Here is a 27196-nt window from a genome sequence, read left to right as displayed (position 1 = left end):
AAGAACTGCACTTCTGCAGTGTCACTGTGAGCTAACAGACATTTTTATTAACTAAGAACTATGGGAAAGTCCTATGACAAACAGACTGTTAAAAATGCAGAACAGGTCAGCAAAGAAGAAACAAGCTTTCAAATATTTATATTTTTTTACACTTTGTATTTTTTACATTTTATATTTTTTACACTAATTTTATATTTTTTACAACTGAAAAAAATTTTTGTACACTTATAAAAATTGAATAAGCTTGAATGTCCATAAACTCCTGGAATAGTTTAGTCTGGAAGGAAGCTCTGCAGCAGGCCCACACTCAGAGCATAGACAAAGCCAAATTTAAAGTTGGACTCAACTTGTAGATTAGGCCTGGTTTCTCAGCTATTAACAATGACTAACCAACCTGATTTTTTTTTAAACAGCTGTTTGAAGGGGTAGCTTTCTCATCCTTTAAATAAATGTTCGCTGTGCATCTTATTTGATGTCACAGCAGAAGGAAGAGGCCAGACTTCGTTCAGCAGACTATTGTGAGTTTGACATCAAGAGAAGAGTCCTGTAAGACCCATGCTGAGAGAGCAATGTGCACACCCACCCTGGCTTTAAAGCACAGAGACTGTAAAGACATGCTGAGGTAAACTGCAGTGTGCAGCCTGCCTGGGACAGACCTCAGTGAGCATCTCTCACAGCACAGCTAAAGCACCTCCTCAAGGGATGACTCACAGCATTAGGCAAACTGGAGTCAAAATACAGCTTCTTTAGCATTTAATTACAGGTCTTAAAAAGAAATCTATGTTATAGAAAAATGTTTTAAATTAAAAAAATACAGTCTTATACCACAGAGAGGAGCAAGAAGAGACCTGCCTCAACAGCTTTGGCTGCATCTGCACTGTTTTCTCTGAAATCACTATGCAAATAGAAACTTATTCTATGCAGTTCATGCTCTCAGCTACCAGGTCAAAAAGTCAATAGAAAAAAAAGCCTATTATGAAAATCTTATGTTTCACTACAAACTCCATTGAGGATTCAACTGAGCTTGTTAGGAGAACAACACTATTCAGTGTAGTACAGACAGTGGACACACCTGCCCCAGTGTGGAGAAAATAAAGTTTGAGAAGTCACGCTTCCATCGCTGACTGAAGACAAAAAAAAGAGTGTACAGTGAGATATCCAGCCTCAATACATCAAACTAGATTTGGCACTGTTTGTGGGATCTTATTTTTGGGCCAATGTTTCAATCTCAGAAATAAAACCTCTCATTTTTAGTAGGCCAGTGTTTGAAAAAAATAATCAAATATAAAATATGCTCAAACATACCTGTGCAAAATTAATTGTATGGCTGGATTCAACCCCTCTCATTTATTTATTTATTATTCAGCCAAAACTATTTGGTAACAAGTTCTAGCTCTTTTAATCTCTCTACCTCTCTAAGAGTTGCTGATAATGAACAATATTTCTGGCTCTCCAGCTGCAATTAAGTGTTATTCTTCCCAAAAGAAAGGGAAACATCTGTGTTTGCATCATGTTTTGTTAATCACCTAGCACCTGGATCACAGTTCTAGGAACATTGTCTGGCAGCTCTAAAGAACTCTAGAGAATTAGAGCCCAGACATCATAAATAGTGACAAGAATTTGGTACAGAGCCATATCAATCTGTTTTGAAAAAAATCCAGGTTTTCATGAGTGATTGTCCTAACATCGAAGTACACAAGGTATGTTATGCTAAATCAGGTTTACAAGCAAAGCTTGTAAAGAGAAATTAGATACATCTAAACTGTATTGCAGAGATTGAAACCATAACATCAAAACTTGTCTTTTTTTCTTTTTTTCATTTTTTTTAAAGTGTAGGTAAATTTAAGTTTGCTTACAGAGCAAATAATTATTTAACTCCTTTCTCCAACAAAGGAGTTCTTAGTTGTCTGGACAGACAAGTTCTGACAAATCTTCCTGTGAAGGTTTAAGGAGAATTCAGTTAACCCTGTGCTACCCATCCCACCCCTTGGAAGGAAACGTTTCCTGGCCATGGAAAGAAGTATTTAAGGCAGTAACCCTCAGCCCAGGGGAGGTAACAGCTTAAATTGGCTGCTCTTTTCTTCACTGCACATGGTTTGGAAACTGAAGGCTTACAAAGACCACACCTACTCCAGGCAAGACAACCTTGCAGATTATCTTTACCAGAAACTTCATGCTTTGGTAGTTCTGAATGAGTCTGGTTTGATGGCTCACGAGTTAGAGTATGAGCACTGATGATTATACTGATGCTTTGATGTTTTCTGCCTTATGTCTGTAAGGTTCACTAGGCCCTTGAAAAATAGCATGGCATTTAAACCACTCATGTTTGTGCTCTCTGATGTTTCATTTCCTGTACCTGTGACCTTAATGGCTACTTTTAACTTATTTCAATAATTTTTCACTCCTGAATTACTACTGTCTATCTCAGTTTTGACAGAATTCTTTTAAAGCTATTTCTGAAGAAATATACACATTTTAATGGCCTTAAATGAAACTTTGGTTCAGAATAATACCCAGAAGCTTGCAGTGTACTGTGCCAAATTAAAGAACAGAAATTTGATGGTTTTTTATTTAATCATTGACTGAGCGAGTCCTGATAATTCCTCATGGAAGATCTGCAGAATAACCTGTATAATGTCATCTTGTATTTAAGTAGCTTTCAAAGCAAGTTAGTTAAAGAAGGAATCCCTCTGCCCACTCCCTGGAAGCACATTCAGAACACAGATCTCCTCTCTGTAGTTGCAAAGCAATGTGCTGCACAGCCCTTGTCCTAAAAGCAGCTTATCCCTTCCTGAGCAAGCAGGTACCAGGCACACAGCTCTGCCTGTGCTGCAGAAGGATTTATGGTGTAAATAGATGTCAATGGGTCTGTCAGATGCTCAGCTGGAGAGATCCTGCCTGCTGTGTGCACACCAGGGAGCGTGAGGGTGTCCAGGCTCAGTGTAGGAGTGTGGGAATGCCTGAAAGAATGGGACGTGTCAAAGTAGTGACTGCATATGAAATTAAATCTTTAATTTTGGTAAAGCTGCAGGGAACAAATAGTTTCAATGCCAGTTTAAAAGGGAAGGCATTTCAAGACAATACTTCTGAGATTTTTTTTTTATCTTTCTTTTTCACCATAATTAATGATTAGACTGAACCAAAGCACCACAAATCTGTTTCCTATCACTTCCTCCTCTTGTAAACTAAAAAAAGAAAAATGTTTATAGGTCTGCCAACTACAGAAAGCTGTATATTTATTTTGTTCACTGGGAATTTTACACACTACAACAGCACAGAATTATGCAAGGGTTAGTAGGAAACACTACTATTATTTCTAAAACATACATTGAGATATTATTAGAAAGGATTATAGGCCATGTTTTTGCTTTGATGCTAAAAATAAATTAGACTAAAATAATTTCTGCTGTGGATAATTTCTCTGATTATCTGTGCATTCAAGTAATTCTTAGTTTTGTTTCCACTATAAAATAATTTATATTATCCACTATCATTTAGGCTGGAATGCAGATATTCAATACATATTGCTCTTTTCCTAGCATGGCTAACTTGCAGGCAGTATGTGAGGTAGGTCAGCTCAGGCATATCCATTTACTTCTCCATTGGAATGTCCCACAGGGTCAGGCAGTGCACAGAGGAAAGTAGTTTCTGGGTGTGATGTAACATTTGTAAACCCAATGCACTCATCTGTCTGCATTGCACTCATGTTTTAAATGCTTTTATGTGTACTGCAGCAACACTCAGCAGCCCCAGACACATGGCAGAACTAAGTGCTACACCTGTACACACTAACCAGCCACCCTGCTTTCAAATATTAAGCCTGGAGCTTGTCTTCTAGGTAAACATTTGATTGCTTTCCTTCATCCCCTTACACAGTGATGTTAAGTCTCACTAGTTGCAGCTAACATTTCCAGGGAGCTCCATTTTCAGGATACCTCCTCAGCCTAGAGGCAGAAGTTGGCCTTTATTGTTCCCAAAGCCTGTCTAACATCAGATCAAATCAACACACAGCTCTGTGACAATTGATTTAGTTTCATAAAAATAGCCAGTACAGTACTAAAAAAATACTATTTCTAGCAGCAATTCCTCACAATGCAATTGCACAGCCAGTGGATACTCACAAAATGCCCCAAATATTCAAGGAGTTAGCTGTCATGAATGTCAAGAAAGAGACTTAGCCATGTGCTCCAGGGAAGGTAGTCAAAGAGCACAAGAGAAAGACCAGCTTATTTGACATAAAGTTGCTTTCAAGCACTTCAGAAAGTTATAGGGACACTATCATGACAAAGATAATGATGAACATTTTCAACACCTTGGCCATTTTTAAAATTGTAACATTTCCAAATGTGGAAATGTTGCAGTGCTGCCATCCAAAATCCATTTCACAGTCTGCCTGACTGCTCTATTGGGTTTTTTCATAGAATAAAAACAAAAGTAGCTTTTCCCCCATCCCCAGAAGGTATCACTGTCTTGGCTCCAGGCCAGATGGTGCAAATGCTCTTGGTCACATGGACAATTGCCTGCTGACATTCAAATCCACTCTTCTAGCCTTTCATATCTGTATTATTCTCCTGGGTCTGTGCCTACACAGATATCATTTAAGATCAGATCACATAGTTATGACAAGCAGGGAGCTTCAGTTCAGTCTGGTAGCTGAACCTTTGACACCATTTCTGAACTTAAACACACAGAAGAAAAAGACAGCAAAGGAGATGAAGGCATGGCTGGAACTCACTGGGTACTCTTTGACACAAAGGGACAATATCAAGAGTGGACAATATCTAAAGCCATGTGTAGAAATTTCAGAGGCTTGTTTTCCAGATTACCATTTTGACTACATATTAAATATTCTACTTGCCAGGTGCAAAATCTCCGCTGCCTTCCAAAGTGAAACCCACCTACTGCGTCTGTATCCAAGACTGACCTGAAACTGTCCAGCTCCTGACAATAAAGGTCTTCCCTACTTCCAGATTTCTTTGAAATTGCCCTCCTCTTTCCATGGTGAAGTAGGAACTGCAGATCCAGAGAGGTTTGGGCTTGGGTTGTTGGGTTTTCTGTAGGGAACTGTTTGTTTTTTTGGGTTTTTTCAGAAGATTTGTTCATAGTATTGCCATTGAAAATACCTATTTTATAAATGTGATTCTAACCCTTCCCTAACCACTATAATTAATTAAATAAATGTCAGAAGGATAAATTACAGTTTGAGCGGAACATCTATATATGGCCACATCTCATATAATTCAAATACAATAATCTGTTTAAAAAGTAGAATTTAATATATATATTAAGTATAGTGTAAACCACTAAGAGCTTAATCAAGTGGTGATAAGGATGAGATTTCCAGTATGGACACCCAGTCCATGAAACATCTATTTTTCTTAGCATACATATATATGAAATAATAGGAACATGTGAAACACATTGACACTTCTCATCTCTTACTGTGCTTTCAAATTGCTTTAAAATGAGCAAAAACACTGCATTTTTTCCTGTCAGTGAAGATTTGATTCGGATTTTACTCAGGTGTCTGGTTACTTTTCAATACCTTTTCTAAACAATTCTGTCATTCTGCACTCAGGACAAGAATATCATGTACATACTATACTATATACGAGCAGAAGAACCTGTGCCTAAAATATGTACTTACAGGCCCAAAGATGGCATATTGCACATTAAAACTGCAGAACATCTACTTTCTTTTTTGTAAATGGAAAAAGTTGATCAGTTTAAAAGAAGTGCCACTCTCCTGTGATAGGGCATGCATTTCTTACAGACTCTGCAGAATACCCATAAACTCCTCTTTACTATCTAATATTTTTCCACTTTAAAATAATAGAAATAAAATATATATGTATATATATATAGCCTCTTGGTCTCTTGGTATGCATATGAATATATATATATCTTTCCCTATTTATGGGTGCACCAATGCTACAGGATATCATAATCAACACCAGATTCAAGAAACTTTTCAAATTAATAAACACCAGAAAATTTATTGTTCACTAACATTTAATTTAAAATTGTACTATTGTTGCTGCATTTAATGCTGTGAAATTTTTATAGTAAGCTATATAGAGCTGATTGGAACCATATTGTATAAATATGTGGCAATAATCTGCATGAATTATTCTCTTACTGTGTTCTAATTTTGATGTTACAACAAAGGCTACTTTGAGAAAAAGGATATATATCACTGCAAGTTATGTTTATTAAGATTGATTTGGGAGAACTAGAGCTGTAGAGAACTTGTGGGCCTAAGAATATTTTTCAGAATAAAGAACTGCCAAGTGAGATGATAGCTATTAATTAAATATACTGGAACTCACACTGTAATTTTCATAGTTACACACTAATAACACAACTATTAAGATAGCAATTCAAAACCAAATATTTTCCATTTTGTAAAATTACTAAAATAGTTTCAACCTCAATAGGAATTTTCCGTGCCCTTCCAACAGGTTAAGTACTACTTATTACCCAAACAAACTTACAAGTTTAAAATTACTTTGGTTAAGCCTAGGAAACATTTGTGGAAGCAAAAATAAATAAGCTTTAAACTCCTTTTATTAAACAAGATTGCTGAAAATCAAAGAAAAAAAAATAAAAGAAAGCCAAACAAATAGCCTAGCTCAAAGCACAGGCAGAATGAGCACACACTTAAAGCATGTGCACAAAACTTTAATTAAAGTGTCTCTTGTGGCAGACTTACAGAATTTGTCTGTTTTCCTAGAAACCTGCTTTTCCAAAACTTTGAAGGACCTACATTATATCTGAGAACTCAACAACCTCATTTTCAAAGCATATGAAACCAACACTCAAAACTGACTTGAGATCACCCACACACAGTGTGAATTTTTAACATATCTTTCTTTGACCTTATAAACTTAGTAAGGCTGGAGTTTTTCTGGCTTCAGAAAAATGTGTACTCAAAAATGTGTAGGATAAGGTGAAATTTTGCAAGAGGATTAAAAGGGAACCTTTATTTTTTCAGATTTCACACAATTTATGGAGACAAATTTTTCTCACACTGGCCATGAGCAGTTTTGCAATCAGATCACTCTCTTCCTTCTGTCCTATCATCTTCAATTTTCCACCCTCTGTAGCATACCTATTTCAGGCAGGTACTATCTTTTCCTCTCTTTGCCAGTACAGTGTTTAGCTCACTAGGAGTAACATGTGCATGAGTTTTCCAGCATTACCACAATATAAAATTATTATAATAGTTCTTTGCACTTTCTGATTTTGTCCACTCTGAACACAGACAAGAAGCAATTAAGCCAAATAAATTGACCAGTAGTTCTTCCCTTATTGAGCTGTACACAGTCGTTGGCTGCAAAACACACGTGGTATCCAAGCCTTCACTTCATTTTTTTCTGACTTTGTGGCAGCAGACAGCTTTGGTGCAGTTAACTATAAAGTAATATGCTAAATATGCAAGACCTGTCATCTTTGCCATCCAAGCTATTCTGCAGCCACACAAGCAGCCCAAAATATAAACAAACACATAGGCAATGGCTAGCTAATTTGGGAAATAGCCCATCTTTCTCAAAGTGCAGGGAGTCGAGTAACATCCTCCTTTTGCTCTGGAAAGAATGCTCCTCTGGCCAGCAGACTCCAAACCACAGCAGATGCGCCCACAGCAGCTGCTGCTGCTCCTACAAGGCCCTCACAGGCAAAATTCCCCCAAATCTCTTCCCACCATGTTTCTGGATGTGCCAAGAAGTTCAGTGCCACAGTCTTGATTGGGCTGGATCAAAAATTCCCAAGCCTGTTTTGCTTATTTTTTAATATGTATTTCTTCAGTGACTGGAGAATTACAAGAAAAAAATAATTTCCAACAAGAAACTTTTTAGAATGAATTACACGTAAATTTCTGCTTTCTTTTTTTTCCCATCAAAAAGCTCCAAACCCTAAAATAAACCACATAAATGATTCTCAATACAGATTATAAATTGCTTATGTGAGCCCAGACTGAATCTGAATTTTGAGATTTGGAAGGATTGTTAAGTACAAGGAGTACAAGGAGAGGAAAATAATTAGAACTTCGTTAACTTCATAAGGAAATCAAAGGCAAGCTGGAAAAATTACCTGCCTTCTGCAAAGAAATATATTGAGTATACTTTCCCTGAAGCTGTTGAATGCATAAATTCCATATTTTCTGAATTTAAAAGTTTCTGCGGGGGTAAAAATATAATTTCAGCTATCCAGTCTGTTGCCTCTCCACACACACCCCCCTCAAATCCCAACAAATGAACAACAAGAACACTATAATGGGTAACCTAAATTGATTGCCTAACCTAAAAATTTTGTCTAACGATGTAGTAGAAAATTTGAGATCCTTTATAGAAGAATAGTTACGTATTATCCAATCTAAGAGAGATACAGGCTGAACGAAAAGAAGTCTTTTTATAGAACCCCTAGGCAATCAGACTTAGAGTCTTCTTTAACAGGAGGATTTTGGGGTTTTATGGTTTTTTTAAGCAGCATTTACTGTGTTGAGACATGGTTTTCTCTTCTTCATATAAATACTCATACTTTCATATCAATAATGATTTAGTGTATAAATTCCATGCTGTCATGAAGTAGCAGCTACTTCATCTCTAGAGACACAAACAGCCTTACTGGGCATAGTTTTGATATTGATGATGATATTGATGGCTGGTGCAGAGCTTAGCATAATACTGATCTCAGGTGACTTCATGTCAGGAAAAATGCTTTGATGAGAGGCCTCAAATACAAAGCACTAAAGGCACAGCAGTAGTAAGGCATTACTGTCATTGATGCATAATTTCTGTGCAAAACCCCAATGAACAGGGTATTTAACAATAATGTTTGCATGCCTTTTGTCTCTTTATTCTGCTTGTGAATGCTGAGAAAAACTGCAGCCCTTATATGGAAAAAACCCACAGGAATTGCTCGAAGCAAGAGTACAATAATTACTGGTCTCTCTGACAGCAGCAATATGTGTGAGACAAACCTAAAACTCTTCCCTTGCTCTAGCCAGTAGGAGAGAACATTTCTACTCTTAGCATTTCACCTATTTCTTAACTTTGCTTGTTCCTGCTGTGTCCTGGACAGAGACATTGACTTTTGTAAGTCATTCTTGCTTCTCTATCCTCTAGAAATAAAAAATAAAATAAAATAAATTATAACAGTGAAATCAAGAAGGTTCTAGTTGGTAGCCATACAAATATTTATCCTGTTAAAGGCAGGTCTTTGGCATATTAACAAGGTAAGAACATAAGAACACAGGTGACAGAACTGCTGCAATAACTAATAGTTATGACTGATAGAGTGAAGCCTTCACTCTTCTGTACTTGTAGTTCAGAGTGGTCCTCCATAGCATTAGTATAACATAGGTTTTCCAAAGTAATCTGTAATTCATAATCAGTTTCTTTCTAAATGCATGATTTTCAATATACAGAAGCTACATTCTGCAGATGTGTCAGTGATCCTGTGACTTAAGGAGTCACACTTAAAACGAGTGACCTAACATCAGCTGAGAGGTATCTGAGGATAGATGCCACCTTCAACAAGAGCAGCTTGGAAATAGGATATCAGATGTCTGCTCACTGCCATTCTGCACCACCAGTCCCCCTGATCTGTCACTTGAATCAGGTGTAGAGAGTGCTCTGTATCTATTATGAGCTCTTGGATAGTAACCCACCAGCATTTGCTGCAATGCCCTAATAAGTAGGTTTGTAACCCTATCCCTGAGCTACTAACTTCTGTTAGGACTGAGGCAGACCCCACATGCCAGAGAGCACATTCTGCAAGAACAGTCCTAACCAACAGCAAGTTTATTGTGAAGCTACATAGAAGGTTTTAGAAAGGACAGATGATGACTCAATGCCTAAAAAAGCCTACACAATTCTATGATGATCTTATTGAACAATACACTCAAAGGTGACTGTGCCATAAACATGGCGATTTGTTCTCTCCCCTCTTTAAACATTCATAGAGCTGTGCATTTACAAATGCACACATATAGATGCAAAAAGGCTGGTTTTCGGTCTCTTGTAAATAGATTGTAAGAACAGTATTGCAGTATGTCCCCTGAGACCCAAGCACCTGAACCAGCAGTAACTTCTGATCAGCACAGGGAATCACAGAATGGGTCAGGTTGGAAGGAATCACCGTGGGTCACCAACCTCCCTGCTAGAGCACACGGCACAAGTTTGCATACAGATGGTTCTAGAAGTCCCTTCTGAGCAATTGCACACTTTGTAACAGCATAAAGCAATTACAGGCCTTGTTTTTATACAGATTAAAATCTAACCTCCAGATGATCCTTCATTGAAATATTTCTGTAGCAGTTACTTCTGGATTTTCTGCAGTAGCAAACAGCATAACTCCTACCTCATCCATTTAATAAATTTAGTAAGCAAATTGCAGTGCAGTGCAGATGCAATTTGCAAAGTTCACTGCTCCTCAGTTTGAAAGGATTGCCTTTAAAAAGGAAATAAAAGTGTTCCTAGGATTGATACTGTATAAGCAAGAACATCAAACACTGTGTTAGGGCCAAGGTTTGGTATGTGCTGTAATCTTGAGAAATTGTGTATATATATATAACCATATATGTGATTACTCTTTGCACCTACAGTGTGTTGAGAGCATGGCCTCTTGGACTGTTACTTATTAACTGCAGTCTCTCCCAATACAGATAAACAAAGCCAAAGTACTTTTAAACACAGAGGTCCTCACAGCATAGCACTCACCATGAAAGAGCATTCAGCTCTGTACAAGCACAGCAAGTTCCCAAGTTCTTTTGCTGAGGCCACACAGAACAGCACTGATCAGAGCTCGATGCAGAACCTGTCCTACACAAACAGTTCCTTACTCACATTGCACTGTCCTGTGCTTGCTGCAGCAGGCAAGATGAGACAGCAATTTAAATGAGAAATTGGACAAGTTCTCTGTGCTCAGAACACATTAAATCTGTGTAAAGACTCAAAGTGCTGCTGTACAGTTGCCACTGTTCCACCCTGAACAAATGGGCTAAGATGTTTATAGGCTCTTAGCTTTTTCCACAAGGCAGATAACAAAACAAGTTATGCTATTCATATATTTATATCCTAGGCATGTGCTTATTTTTGTGTTTCAGCTTTGGGAACCAATAAACAGCTGTAGTAGCCTTTAGCAAGAAGTTTGCTGAATTCCAGTCATACTTATTTCACAGCTGTGCTTCCAAGCCCTGTGTTACTCTCACAGCTTTACTTACACTGCTGCAAATGACAGCCCTTCCAATGGACAGCTCTCACTGCTGGGGCACAGCTTTTCTCTTTGGATCACTGTCCTACCTTGTAGCTGTAAGAGTGTGTGAAACACTAAGCAAGAGAAAAATCAGCAGAACAGTACAGGCTTCATTTCATTTAGGTCATTAGGAAATGGTGCAATTTCTTCAACAGAAGCATGAATTTTGTATATTTAACACCACCATTTCCTCAGAGAATGGAATAATTACCAGATCGAGGAGAGATATCCATGCTCTTTATAAAAGTACATAGAATTAACGAGAAACAGTAATGCTAACATCCCATTACTATTTAAATTACTGGAAGTCTAAGCTCAGTGCAGGCACAGAATCCTATACCCTGTGACATACTGGAAACTGCAGCGATATTTAAAGAAACTGATGAGTTTGCCATTTTCCCTATCCCAAAAAACTGAATTGCACTGCAAGTTCAACAAACTGTTATCCATAATTAAATTCTTTCATTAAAGACACATTGAATTTAAGTCAGTCCATTCCACAAAATGTATAAAATAGTCAACGTAGAATAACTTTGATGTTGTTTCTATCCATGGTTGCAACTATTTGAATAAAATTAAAATAACATTAGAATTTGTTATGTAAGAAAACACAAGCCTGTGCACAGTACAACAGCATCCTGGTCAGCCCCTGGAGAAACACTACCACCATCATACACTGCAGGAAGAAAACCTCCTAGCAGTAAAAAAAAATCCTATTCTCACAGCCCTGACAGGGGAAAATGGTTGCTTGGCTTTTTGGAAACTACTGAAAATCCTGAGCTAATTCCTATTCATTAGCAAGAAAAACAAAGTTGAATTGGGATCAGTGTTGGATATGTACTATATTTTAAAAACTTCTGGCTAAAAAAATGGTGAAGTATCTAATGACGCTGAAAGTTCTTAAGAATATTTTATTACTTCTTTTCTTGAATGGTATTTTCCAGTCCCCATGCATAGGTGTGGATTTTAAAAATTTATACATAGCTTTGATTTGCAAATACAGTCATTACCCTGTAGTCACCAAAAAACATACTCATAAATATGCAAGTAATGTAAATAATGGTATATTGATAGAAGTAGAGAATATTTACCTCTCCAGAGGAGTACACTGAGCTTCCCCGAAAAGTCTGCTTGAAATGTCCTAGGAAAAGAACAGAGTTAAAGATTAGTTAAAGTTAAGTGATTATACAACTCCAACAACTCCAGAGAATATTTAAATTATTGATGGGGTCTGGATTGGTTTCTTTGATCACTTTGATCTTTACATAATTAATTTATTTGGATCTAAAATGTAACTGTTAATGTCATCAATGAATTTCATGACGGTATAAAATTAAATTCTCAACACAAAACATTCTTTCCATAGAAAAACTAGTGAAAAAATCACTAATTTACTAGAAAAATCCTAAGCATGAAACTGTTGTGAAAGCAATTTTTTTTTCAATACTCGAGCACCTTTGCACAAATCCTGACAGATTTCACTTCAGTTTGTACATATTGGTGCAGCTCCCAAGCCCATGGAGATGGGGGCCTGGCCACCACTATCTTAGGTGGGAAACATTGCTGTCAGGGCAAATGATGGCCAGTCTGCCCAGTGAGCACTGCTGTACTTCAGCCAGATGGTCAAGCTAAGATTAATATTTTTCAAAGATAGAAGGGAGAAGAGATTACTCCAGTAGCAGGAAAGGGAAGTTCATACAGAAACAAGGCTTCATGTCCTGGGAAGGAAAGGTCTTAAGGGGGCAGTAGAAGAAAAATCTCAATACGTAGAGAGATTCTTCTCTCATGTGGAGTAAAATCCTGCAAGTACTTAATACAGTTCTCATTTCTAGAGCTGTTTATTACTAAAAAAAGAAATCAAGCCAAGCCTTGCTATGATATTCCAGTATAGCAGGGTTCTACAGCACACTACAGCTTTTCAAGCATTCTTCAGTACCTCCCTCCAAACTCCTTTAGAACAGACTCAAACAAATCCCAAGGGTTTTTCTAGCACCCCAATGTAGAGAGCAACTCAGTCTGGGATGAGTTCTGCCCTACTGTGAGGGCAGGTGCTGCCCTCCCTCCGTGCCCAGACACAGGGGTCACCACCCCACATACACTGAGCTGTCCCAGGAACACAAACCATCACTTCTAGGAAAACATGTTGGAATTGTACCCATTTCAGGTACTGCTCCCCAGTGTGGTTCAGGCAGAGCCACTGCAGTTGCTGTACCGGCATGAGGAAGGACAAAATAAACAACCAGGAAGAGGAAAGAGTAGAACCATCTCTTTCAGCAGACAAACTATTGTCTGAATTTTGTAAGCCATTTACTTATTTCCTCAGAATTTTAGTTGAAAAATAATGGCATAATATGATACAGCAACATTATAGCATTATATGCCATAGTTAAATCAGGTTCACCCCCTGAGATTATTGAAGGGCATATTACAAAACACTCTGAGGTTCAATTCTAAATATGAGGAGAAATTGAATGACTCATCTATGATCCCATACAAAATGAAAGCACATTAAAACAGTGTCACTTTAAATCTCCTGCAAAAGAGTGTTTTATTGCAGCTCAGTTCCAAAAAATGTCAAAATAACAAAGAATATACTGCATAAACAGAGGGCTTTTTCCTCAATTTTCACATCACTATAATAGCACTTCCACAAGAGTTCAAGTTAGATTTGGTTTGAGATATTTTAATACTGTTTCTGATGAGATGGAAAAAACAGAAGTTCATACATTTTGCAAACACCTACCACATTACCAGTAAGCAGGAGCACACTGACTTGGTTGCCTTGGGAACATTTACTGGCTGTGACACTTTTGAGGAATATTTGTTTGTTTGCTTTATATTTATTTGCAGCCTAACCACCCCTTTGAAAGTTTTGTGCAATTCAGGAATGGTCAGGCATTTTTTCAAGAACATGCTCCTGAGGTAGGCACATGCATGGGCTGGTGAGGGGGAAAGGCAGGGAGGTGTTTCTGCCAGTAGCACAGTACTGAGGCTGAGGTTATTTCCTTATGAACTTTACATTTCAAACAACATAACATGTTCCTTCTTTGGATAAATTTCCTAGAAATAACACCTTCCCAACTGTGAACTGTACATTTTGTACATCTCAGTACTACTACTCATGTGATGACTCTTACAAATATACATTTTTTGTTTTTCCCAAATATTGATTCCTGGGAGAATTCACAGTAGATTCATCTTTTATGAGATATCTGGGGAAAAAATCGGTTCTGTCCACATTTTTCTTAAGGGTCCACAACTATAAAAAGCAATGATTCTATTAAACTGCTGCATGAATGTGTACAAAAGCTAAATAAACGCCCATGTAAATTCTTGGTTCCTCTGAAGCTAAAACACTTAAATAGTTTCTGAAATATGAAAATCTAAACCATAAGTTTCAAGTATTATTTTCTAATAGCAGTGAGACAGAGTGTCAAAGTTTTCAATTCAAAAGCATAGTACAAAGACCATGGGACTCAACTTATTTTAGTTGGGCATACACATGTTTATGCAAAAAATTTATTGACTATTAGGTTTCTAAAGTATTATGAAATAGGAATTGACTTCAAGCTGGCAAATTGCATTTCTCAACAGTGTTCATCAGTTTCTTTGGAATGCATCTAGAACAAATTTAACCATTATGAATTTGCCCCATTGAATTCACCTTTTCTCTTTTTTTCCACCAATGAAACTCTAGGCTCATTCAACCAAAGCAAACAGCATTATCAAGGTGTACACCTGTGTAAGCATAATTCAGCTCTGCCTGCTCCTATACCAAGGTTTTTCTGCTGTAATGATTGACTGATAATTTTTGTTTCTTTCTAGCTACTCCAAAGTCTGTTGTAAAATGCATTTCTGAAGTGAGTGTCAGCAGCAGCTGTGTCTGGGGATTGACCACCAGCATGGTAGACTTAATTACTTCTAGTGAATTGAAAGGAAACAATAGAATATAATTGAAATTTAAGAAAAAAGGATGCTAAAACTCCAATTCTCTATTATGTATGTGCCTTTATAAATCTAGATTTCACAACATGATTAAAGACAACCTAAAATATGAGGGAGTACAGCTTATTATACAAGTATATTTTGTCTGTACTTGAACTAAATGGAAGCCTTTGATTCTGCTTAATGACAAATCACTTTTAACTGAGAACAAAGAAGTCTAACCATAATTACCACTTGGACATTGGTGATTTGTTTTAGTAGCACCTGTGAAAGAAAAAATTAAATGGAGCACCTACAGCCTCTTGCAAGGTGCTTATGTACTTTTTATTTGTCACCTTTTTAAAAGTAATTTCAGGTACTGCAAGTAAATGTCCCTTTTCTGATTCTTAAGAAATAGCAGGAAAGTCTGTATAAAAATTATTTATGAACCAGCAGGTTTAATCAATGCTGAACATTCAGCCATTCTTTACAACCCAGTTAAACCAAACAAATCAAGATTTTTACTGAATAAAACCTTTGTGTTTATTTTCCTTATACCTTTTAGAGTTTGGGAACACATGATGTAAAATACAGCCCCTTGACTTGGGGGCCATGAGGAAAGTTGACTTTATAATAAAGACTTCTTTTGGGCAACTGAAGAATGACAAGGATGGATATCAAAGTGAGTCTAAACTTCCCTAACTTTTCTGATAAAACCCTATAGGATATTTTGAAGTCAAGAGATATGCTTTCCAGCTTTCTTCTCCAGAAGAAAAACCATGAACTTTTAAGCAAACTAACCTTGTTGTCTTGAAGAATTACATTAATTTGGGGTACTTTTAACTGTTTCCAAATGAGTACACAGAATTTCAAGGGAGAAAAATCAACACATTGTGCCTGCTAGAATAAATATTGCACAATATATGCAGATGAATACAAAAGTCTAGGAAAACATCTCAACTACTTGTAGACTTCCTGCCATGCAGTCGTACTAAGGTGCTATACAAAGCACTTTTATTATATCAACCTTTAATATCTCAGTTCTCTGTCAGACAGCCAGTCATGCAGATTTTTCTCTTCCTTGTACATCTTTGAAGCTTGACTGATGAGTGAAGTAAATCCAAGCTTCTTGGTTTTCCCATTTTCCTGTGCCAAAATACATTTCTCTCAGAAAACTACAAAAGCCTTCTGATTTTTATTCTACTCAAATCTGTCACTTTCATTTTAGTCTTTCCCATGACCAATATACAGCAGAAAAACAGAGATAGCTCTAATGAAGTCTATTTAAAGAAATACCCTAAACACAAAATTTATTCCATGGAATCCTTCTAAGAAGTAGCAGCACTGCTATCTTGTGGAGAACATCTAGTTTATGAAAGATCAGGATGTCACATTCCCTGAACACATTTGAGTAAATTATTTTAAGAGCAGAATTTACTTCTGGTCTACAGTGCCAGCAGCACCCTTAGAGAAATGGAGAAAGAGAACTGATGAATCAAAGGGCTGTGTTCCTCTTGTCTAGTGTTTATGGTGTAAAAGTTTGATATCTAGTCTGTGCTGCTCACATTATCTCCCTCTATTGTGAGTGGAAGCAAATATATCTCTAAATATATCCGTGTTTAAGACTACTGTAGAATAAAGTCCAACACTCTCTTTTCAATGCTAAAGGCTGTTTCTGTCCACTGGTGAGATGAAACATCTGACCACCTAAAACCAGGATGTGTTTCTTAGGGGGGACATTGGGGTTATTTTTAATGAATCCCACTCAAAATCCACAAAGCTCCTGAGGGTCTGTACCTGTCCCTGAAATTTCAGGACTAGGACATGGACTTGGATAATATTATCCGCCAGTCCTTTTTTTTTCATTTGCTCTACTCACTTATTTGCCAAAACATTCACCTTGCATCAAAATAAAAACCTCTAGGCGGAACACCCAGGTAATTTTGGCAGGTTGTTCAGCAAGCTGATGCATTGGGGTTTCCTCACATCAAGCTCTGGGCTCAGAACATGCCTTTCAGCTGAGAAGAATCCAGTATTCATTTTTGTGTCCCTTAATTGTGTCTTACTTAATTTTTTATGAAGGGACCTTGCAGTTGTTTTAAGCATTATCTGGAGCAATGCAATTCCCTGACATCACTTCCCAATCTTTTGAACAGCTTTTGCTCATTGTTACTTAAGGACCAAATTCCTGCTCCACTCTCAGATCACTGATTCCCATGGACATGTAACAGTGGTAGCAAAAATGTTCATGTTTGATAAAAGTGCTCAGAATTTCCCCATCCTTTCATTTACACCGTAAATATCAGCAACCCAGAGGAAAATGCCAACATCCTTTTCCTCATTCTTGAGAGCTCTCGGTGGCTGTGTAAGAATCCCTCAAGACCCTCCAGGATCTTCCACTATATCCACTTACTTGTCTTCAGCTTTCTGTCTAAAACTGTGATTTTCTTTCCTTGTCTTCCACTTGACAAGCTGAAAGCTGCTTCTTTCTTTTTATGGACACTGCTAACTGATCTTGTTGACCAACTAAATCAGCACTATGTAGTGATGAATCTTTTAAAGCATTTCTAAAATATCCTTCCATCTTCTTTGTATGGAGAAGACAAATAACTGGAAATAGGAATACTGGCCTGTGTAGATGAAACATTGTAAATGACGGTGTAATTTTCTTCAAAGTTTAAAACAAACAGTAGCATATGGCAATGTGCTTTGGTTATCCTGGATATTAATCCTTGGATCTATTGGATTGTATGGGTCTGGAAAGAAAAATGAGAAAAAAACACAGAAAAAGAGATAGATGCAAAAAAAGTGAAATCCAACAAAAGTCTGTCCTTAGAAGAAGAGTTGGAATCACATGCTTTCAAAGGACAGCCCCTGGAATCACACATAATGTATCTCTTTTTCTTTTTTCTTTCTCCACAGAATCAGTGGCATCACTTCCATTTCTCAGTCTTGTCTGTGGGCATGCAGACTTCCCTGAATACTACTGAAGGTGTCCAGTTTTCAAAACACAGAGGATCTCTGACAACTATTACTGCTTGCCCTCCCCTTCCATGCAGAAAGCCTGATAATTTGAAAGAATTCTAAGTTCCAGGTTACAGAAAAGTAGGGCAATGTTTTCGAAATTAGATGCCAGAATTAGCAGAAGGCTTTTCTACATGCAAAAAGCACAGCATGAGCTGAGCTACTTTCAGAAATCTGCCCCTCTTTCAGCTTTACAACACTGTGTGTGCAATGTCTGTTCCACTTTGGGAAGCCTCTGTGCTGCCATGTGCAAGCTGACAATGAAGCAGAGGCTTCATTCAAAACTCCAGGTAATCATTCACATGTGCATGTACTTCCACGTTCCCAGAGAATGCCTCTGTTACACATTTCATATGGGAGTGGTAAGGTGATGGACATGCTCTCCTAATATTTCAGCTGTTCTCTGTACATCAGGTCAAGTGAGGCATCCCATCATTTAAACATTTACCCAGTCTGCTCCCACTACTGTAGACTCAAGCAGCTTCAGGACCTAATGCCTGCTCTAATCCTGCTCATTGTTGCCATTCAAACAGCTTGAAAGAGGCAGGAAAGGGAGGTTTCTTGAGCACTTCTTCCTAAGCATCTCAGAGCAACCTGCTTGAGTTTTAAAGAACAAATCCAAAGCAGGCACTCAGAAGCATAAAATAATCATTACAGAAAATCACTGCCCAAGCCTTCCTGCCCTGTGTAAGCACATGGCAAAAATCTTGGCTCTTCAGCACTATCCATCTGTCACAACAGCTCCTTCTCTGCAGCTGAGCCAATCAATATGAAAATTTGGGTGTATCAGTCTCCAGAACACTACTAATCATCTGTTCCCAAGGGAGAGACAAGTATCAGACTACATCAAAATGTTGGCTTTGTTGTGGGAATGTGACCTAATGCTGTAACATTCTCTTGCCTAAAGTTCAAGTGAGTTTTTAGAAAATGGTGAAGAACTGTGTTTTGGGGTTTTTTTCTCAACTATCCTCCTGCTTAATTAGATGAGATTATAAAAAAATGTAGTCTGTTAAATCTGACTGTGCTTTTATGATAAAGTGTGGTTAAACCCTAGAACAAGCCTTCAAAAGTAAGTGGAGGTGGACTGGAAATGGGATGGCAGCTATAGATTCACATAAATCAACAGGTATTACAAGCATCTACCCCACCATTAGCTTTATAGGTGCACATGTGTTTCTCCTATCCACTACTTTCTACAAAAAATACATTTCATATTAAATGTATTTCATATTAAAGCATTCTAATCCATGAGGAGAATCTACTTGCCTGAAGGTACAAGCAAGAGTGAGTAAGAGAGACTCAATACTGTCAAAACTTGCGCAGTCCTGCTAACACACAGGGAGAACCCAGCTGTCTCTTTCCCAATGACAAAGTTATGGAGAGTCTCAAACTGCCTCTGGCAATAAATTTGCTACACACTGTACCACCACATAATAGAAAACTCAATTTGAGTTAAGAGGATGAAAATAAATTAGTTTTGAAGCTTGATATATCCAAACATCATTCTTTCAAAATGTAGTTCAACAGTGCAAGTTGAAAACCGATGCAACACCAAGTTCTAGATTAAAAAACAACTGATCGAATTATAAACACAGCCTTGGTAAAAAGGCACTGGTAATTACTAGGGTGATTTAGGAGCTTCTCACAGTCCAGACTATAGCTTCTGCACAGCATTGATTTTCAACCTAGAATAGCCATTGTAAGAGATTTTTTTTAAAAAATCTATATAAAAACAGAGATGCAGATGTGAACTCCTCCAAGGCAGTGCAGATACTGCCATTGCTTTTACTGAAGTGTTCATTCCACTAAACGCTTTTTACTTCATCAAACCACACGTAGACAAATGCAACTCTTGTCAACTGCACCTTCTGGTTCATGGTTATGGATGTTAATGGCACACATCCCTGCTGGGTCCATGGCACTCAGCAGAGCACAGCACATCGCTGGGCTCCACCAGAGGACATTCATCTGCTCTTCTGATGAGTGCCCAAAACCTGTTGGTATTTGGAAGCCTGGGGACACCAGGCACCCTGAGGCTGCACTCAGTGATCATGAGCAGCCTGTGGCTGGTGACTCCTTGATTTCACAGAGTTCTCAGCGCAGATACATGCATCCAGTGGCATTTTCCTCAGAATTAATTTCTTAATCTACTTGATATTAAAATGCACATTTTTGAGAAAGATAACGTGCTTATGTTTGATGGATAAAGTTTAGTAACACAACATAAATTAGCAGTGCAGACTCTGTCATGGAGAACACGGAGTTTTACAAGCTGAAATTTTAGATCTTATTCAGACTTCCACAATCTTTAAAAAGCACGTGCTTATCAGCACACACTCTGCAGCATACTGTAAGGGCTCTGATACAGCGCAATTGAGATAATTTGGTTATAGGAACTATTAATTATGAATTTGCAGCACCAGATTAAATCTACAGGGGCAATTTGGAAGTAAGATGCTTACTAAATGTGGTTAAATTTTTTTAGCTTTCCCTGAAGACTTTACAGCTGAATGCATCTCTGTCACTCATTTCTGAGAGATTGAAAGATGAGCAGAAAATCCTGCTTTCCACTTTTCAGAGTGACTGTCATTTGCACATGTTGCACTTCCTCCCTCTGAAAAAATGTCTTTTCAATGTGGGCATTTCTCGTGCAAAATAATTAATTTGTGCAACATTCTGTTCTACAGACTAAAAGAGGAGTGTTTCTGTACACTATGGGATAATTCAAACTTTGGGTCATAGCTACAAAAAATGTGATGCTTTGCTTCCTTTTCATATGCCACCATCTAATAACTTGTATGTAAAATTTAACAGAAATATGGAAAACACCATAAGCGTACTCTTGGTGCTAAACATTTATATCTGCACTAAATATCTCACAATAAATATTTTAATGTACTGCACACATTCCTGTTGCCTTATTTTGGCATTTTTCTGAATTTCATGGGCAATACCCAATGCTACACTTTTTGAAAGTCTGTCAATATTAGTTCTCAACTCATCTTCAGCTTAGGAGGTTCTCTACTACAAACTTTGGTCACTATTATACAAAGTTAAAACAGCTTGTTTCTGGGATTCAATGCTTTAACACAAGCACATGGGCACCCACAATAGTATACAGCCATGCCAGCAAGTCTGTACAAGTTTACTCAAGTACAAAGAATTACAAAGCAGTCAATTAACTCAAGAAATTTGAGAAGTGTATACAAAGCAAAAACAAAAGGTTATTTCCATTAAAAATACATTATTGCTCATGCACCTGGTTGTATTTTGCAGTAAATAGCTCCCATTCCCCAAAATAGTTCAAGAAGACTAAAAAACTGCTGCCAGTTGCTTCAAAAGAATTGTTTTCAGTAAGACCAAGATTGTTCCAAATCACTAAACTGAACTTAATGCACAAAATCCACAACAGAGTTTAACAATTTAATCCTGCATGCAGTATTTCTCTCTCAGAGTAGAAACCAAAATGCTGCTTTTTTATTTCTACATCTTTACCCATGTGAGAATAAAATTCTACGCCACAAGAGTGAATAAGGACTGAATAATATCCAAAATCCAGATGCCATGTGAACAAAATATTCATTACTGAAACATCACAGCATTTAGTTATTTATAGACTCTATTCAGACTCCACCACTAGCAAGACAACACATGCTACAACATTCTTTTTGAATAGCCTTTCAGAGCACTTGAAAGATCCATTTTACAAGCCTGTACCACCATCCAGAGAGGAGTCATGTATATAGGGTAGAAGTAAAACACAGCAGGCAAACACATGCACTTGAAGGAATAAAGAACATCTAATCACTTTTCATGTAAAAAGAGTGTTGAAATGTTTTCCTCTAATACTGACATTCACTCTGAGAGCTCTTCTCATAAAAGATCTATTACCCTTAGAGATGCAGCATTTTGGAAACGTGCTGATATTTTCTAAGAGACCACTTGAAGAAAAAAAGAAAACTGCCTGTCCCCAGCTGGCACAGCCAATCCATTTTATGTGTTTTTCTGTGAGTAAAGACTCCAAGACAAACTTCATCAAGAAGTATAACTTTCCCTTTTGACCCAACCAACTAATCTTTTTAGCATGGTCCTGCCTGCAGGACAACCTTGTGGAAAAATTTCTTTGCAATTAAGTAGATCTGTTCAAAAGTCAATGTATGAAATCCTGTTTCCATGGGCCAATGGAGGAATCAGGCAAGAGAGACTTACAAACAGTGATGTCCAAAATTTGCTTTTAGGCTGTTTTTGGTCTAAAACCTTCCCTGTCATTGCTTTATTCAAGGTGGAAGGAATGACTGAGACTCGGAGGATTCACACCCAGTACAGAATTAACCCCCTGAAAACACATCTGCCTGCACAGCTGGAGCATCCCACACCACACTGCACCATCAGTCCTCCTTGTGTTTTATACTGCTCTTCTTTTCCTTTCTCCCCCTGGTGCACACACATACTTGCCAATACAAGCCAGGGGCCACTATCCAAAAGGTAATTTGGACACTCAAACTCACACCTTCATCTTCAGATCTGCTGCTTTGTTTCCCAGGCAGTGAGATGCTCTCCTGACCAGCCAATGCACAGGTCTCCTGCTCCAACAGATCTGTGGGCAAGAGAGGCCCAGAGGCAAAGGGCCTGCAAAGATCTTTCTGATTGCAGTGGAGAGATGCAAGACTTTCTAAGAAGGCACAAGACTTTCCTGGAAGGCACAACGCTTACCCAAAAGTAGAAAAGGAAGCAATGGTACAGCAATTGTGGTCATGAGCCTAGAGCTGTGATGGCATTGTAATAATAAAGTGATGGGACAATGTGAACAGTGCCTTTGTCTGCTGGGCAGCTCTGCCATCCCTGTGCCATTAAGATGACATGGCCACCTGCCAGACCTAAATGTGCTCTGCTGCATAAACATGTCAGGCTCATGTGAAAGCAGTGCTTGATTTAATGGTTTTTCCTCCTGGATTTTTACACACAAAAGAAGTCATTACTTCCTCTTGACTGTATCACTTCTGTTGTCCACAATTAATTAAATACAGAAACATCTGAAGGCAGGAGCTGACACAGCAGCAACAGTTGTAGATCTCTGTTCAGAAATGAAATGAGGACAGATGATAACTACTGGTGTTTGACTCCTCCCTGTTTTCCTGGGTTTGGGACAAGCACCATATTCTATAAGCAGACTCCTAAAAAATACAGTATGTACAAAACAGCAGTGGTGTAATGCTGATATGAGGATTGTGAGTTCATTTCATAAGAATGATGTAATGCCCTTCAGCTACCTAATTAATGAGGTGAAGTTTATTAGAGTTCTCCCACTTCATTCTCTTTCACAGTTGCATTTTTATACCTGTTGTTCTGCCACACTCGCAGTCCTCCAATAGCCATTACAGGATACATCTTAGCCAGTGAGTGAAAACACTGGTAAAGGAAAGAGGGGAAATAATTTATTTGGCTTGGTTTTGTTTTTTTCTTAATCTTGTCAACACAACTTTTTAGTTTTTATTTAGTACCTGATCATGCTTTGACCTTTCACTTCCTTGGCTAATACTCAGATCAGTAATGGTGTCTCATGTATAATATATGCCATCAGGTTAAGTCTACTATTTTTCAGAGAGTTTACTATTTTCAGGGCAGAACTACTGATGAGATACTACTTAACCCCAAATTTCTCCCACTCTTGTTGGCCAGGCTGCCTTACTAGCACTGTCCATTTTTGTCCTCAAATTCATATATTTCTTTGAGATTTAAATTTCATATCTGCACTTCATCATGTGATTTCCTTATGCTCCCACAAATGTTGGTGAATGGGGTTATCAGCTACAGGGAAGATTTAATGTTCCAATGTTGCACAGGTTGAGCATATAAACCTTGAACAGTGTTGTCACAACATAAGTTGTATGTATCAACTCTGTGTGTGCATTTTTCCAATTCCTTTGCCCTCCTACAGTTTAAAAATTCTAAATTGCAGAGCCTTTAAAAGCGAAGTCTTTGTCTTTCCAGTCATTAGATGTGTTTCTGAAATGACTGTAAAATTAGCTTTTCTATTAAAAAATGGATTACTTTCTATGCTGTCATTTTCAAAGGAAATATGTAGCAATATAAATTAAACATTAAATGCAAAGCTCTTCTATAAGGCTATTGAGTAAGAAACAGAAATGCAGATAATTAATGAGAATATCTGTCCTTGCATATTCACTTCCCTCTCCAGTAGAGTCCATTAATCTTTAAATGGGTTTGAAAAGCACACACATGTCAGCACACAAAGAGCATGTATTAAGGACACTAAATAAATTAGGGACACCTAACATGACAGGGAAAAAAAATATATTTCTAATAATTTTTCCAAGCCGCTTTTGCACAGTTACCTTCCTGCTCCTGTTACATGGATAACCAGGAATTCCTGGGAAGAGGAACAGGGAGAATCCCACCTCTTCTCCAAACTGTTTCAATTTTTTTATGAGTGATTATTAAGACATCTATTTTGGTTAACTTATAAAACCTTTTATCTTATAGATAGGTGCACTTCAATGTCACAAATGGGGAAAATCATAGTTATAAATTGAGTCTTGTGGAGGCAACTTGTCTTGCTTCTGGCAGAAAAGTTCTTACAGTCTGTTCATTCCCACAGTCAAGATGTTTATAGTGAGGAGGAGACATACCTGTGCTTTGAAGCTAAACAAGGCTTTTTAACAAAACTAATTCTGATTGTAGAAATAAACAGTGAGACGAAGGAATGACAACACTTAAGTGTTCTTACTCCTTATCTGCCCCAAGATCTTCAAACACTTCAAAACCTGATACAGTCTGTTACACCTCAAAACATGCTCTGTGAGGACAATTTCCAAGCAACTTACTGGGATGGCTCATGGGTAGCTGGATTTTTGAAATTCCTTAGTTTTCTCCTGTACCAAAAAATCATTTTGCCAGGTAAAACAATTTTGGGACTAAAAAATCGGGGGAAAAAAAGCACCAACAAAAAAAAAAAAAACCACCAACCCACAAAATAAAACACCCCACCACCCAAAAATCCCAATGTCAAAGAAATACCTCAAGACAAAACTTTTTTCTGAGATTCAAGTCTTGATGCCTAATTACTATGGGTTCTGTCTCTCCACCAAAGGCTAGGTTGCATTTCACATTCTTGGGGTGAAACACCTCATTCTAATATTTTAGTTCCTTCCAGAACACTCGTCTGGATTTGGATGAACCCCATCTACATTTTTAAGACTGCAGTCAAGAGGTTCTGCAATACAAAAACATCATCTCCTCAAGCTGCCAAAATTTTGCACCTTAAAGGCCACATAATTGGTCATTCCATCCTCTGGTTTTTCTCAACTATCTTATAGACTTCCATGGGACCAGCTGCAGACTCTAGTGCCACTTGTTCTGCACAAGAAATTGTAGGTAGCTCCATACTTAAATTTTAATATAATTTCTCCAGTCGGAAAAGAAGAACTCCATCTCCTGTCTGTGGCCTCAGGTCACACAGCTCCAGCAGCCACATCTCACACATGGAGACTCTATTACTCTGACTTATAGGTTAGAAATTGAAGTCACAAAGAATGGGGTCAACTAAAGATGTCTCAGCTGCTTTTCAGTAAAACTTTTCAGTGTAGAAAGGGGTTTTTACAAAAAAAGAAAAGTCTGATATTTGTGGTATTTTGTCTGAAATAGTTTAAGTTTAGAAGTTTTTCATTAATTTCAAGGTTTGCATTAAAATGTCATGAAAACCAGATAGTGGGTAGGGTTTTCTGGTTGAAATTTTCCACAAGAGAATAATAACAAAAAAGTCAACCTCACGGACAGATTAATTAATAAAAAAGGAAAATAGAGTAGAGCTGCAGTAAAGTCACTTTCAGACTTTACTTAATCACATGATCATCCCATGGTAACATGAGATTGCACTTGCCAGCTCAGGCAGTTTCAGTTTGCAACCTGAAGAGGAAAGCTTCCCACCTCCAAAGCTTTCACCACTCCTGCCTGCACACTTCCTCTTCTTCCTTCACATCTGCTCAGGTGTTTCATGGGTCCCTTTTGTGAATTTGATCTTTGCTAACCTGGCAGAAAAGTAACCCAGCAAAAACAACTGGGTGCTTTCCTATGGAGCTGCTGAGTTAAACAGCTACACCAAGTAAGGTCCAGAACCACCAGGGAGTTGGGAATAGGGGTCAGCCTGGAAGAAAAGGCCAGAGAAGAGGTGAAGCAACACATCCTCTTCACAATAGAAATGCAACTCTCACTCAGCTCAGTTTGCTCCTGAAACAGCAAACTATGCCCAACCTAATGAGGGTAATGCTCATAATTCACATCAAGCTGGTTAAGGAAAACTTTTATTATATGCTACAAGATCAATACATTTGGGAAATAAAGGTAGCTTTTTATGAGAGATCATATTTCACAGTTTCTAGTTACTCCAGACTGATAGGCTTAAAAGTTACAACCCTTTGTAATATTTGCATTTGCTTCAGTTAAAGTAGGATCAAAGTCTGAAACTTTTATAGTTCTACTACAATTATTTTATCTTAGATGCACGCCTACAAATATAAAAATACTGCCAGCATCTGATATGGAGAAACAGATTCACACAAAGTGCTGTTTTGATATGCATTGCTAGCACATTCCTATTTCTGCTGTTATTCTTGGTTCAGTCATTATCCTTGGTGGGTTTGACCAAATGAAAGCAAAGACCACTTGCACTAGAACACTTATGAAGTCATTTTTGCATGCCACAGAATGAGTTAGAACATCCTGGGTTTGATGCCAGGTTCACATATTACAGAGAAGGAAAAAACTAATTTAAACTTTGATTTTAGGTGTATTTGTATTATCATTAAGTACAATACAGTCATGGAAAAAAGCCACGAACTAGGACAAGAATGAAATGGGAATATTGCAGTACATTTACAAATAATTTACATTACATTTACAATATTGAGTAAAGAGAAGAGTTCAGATCTTGCAAAACAGCTACAGCTTTTTTCTTAGCTCACTGAGATTCATG

Source organism: Melospiza georgiana, chromosome 1 (assembly GCF_028018845.1).
Source record: "Melospiza georgiana isolate bMelGeo1 chromosome 1, bMelGeo1.pri, whole genome shotgun sequence".
NCBI lineage: Eukaryota > Metazoa > Chordata > Aves > Passeriformes > Passerellidae > Melospiza > Melospiza georgiana.
This window is presented reverse-complemented; position numbering follows the sequence as displayed.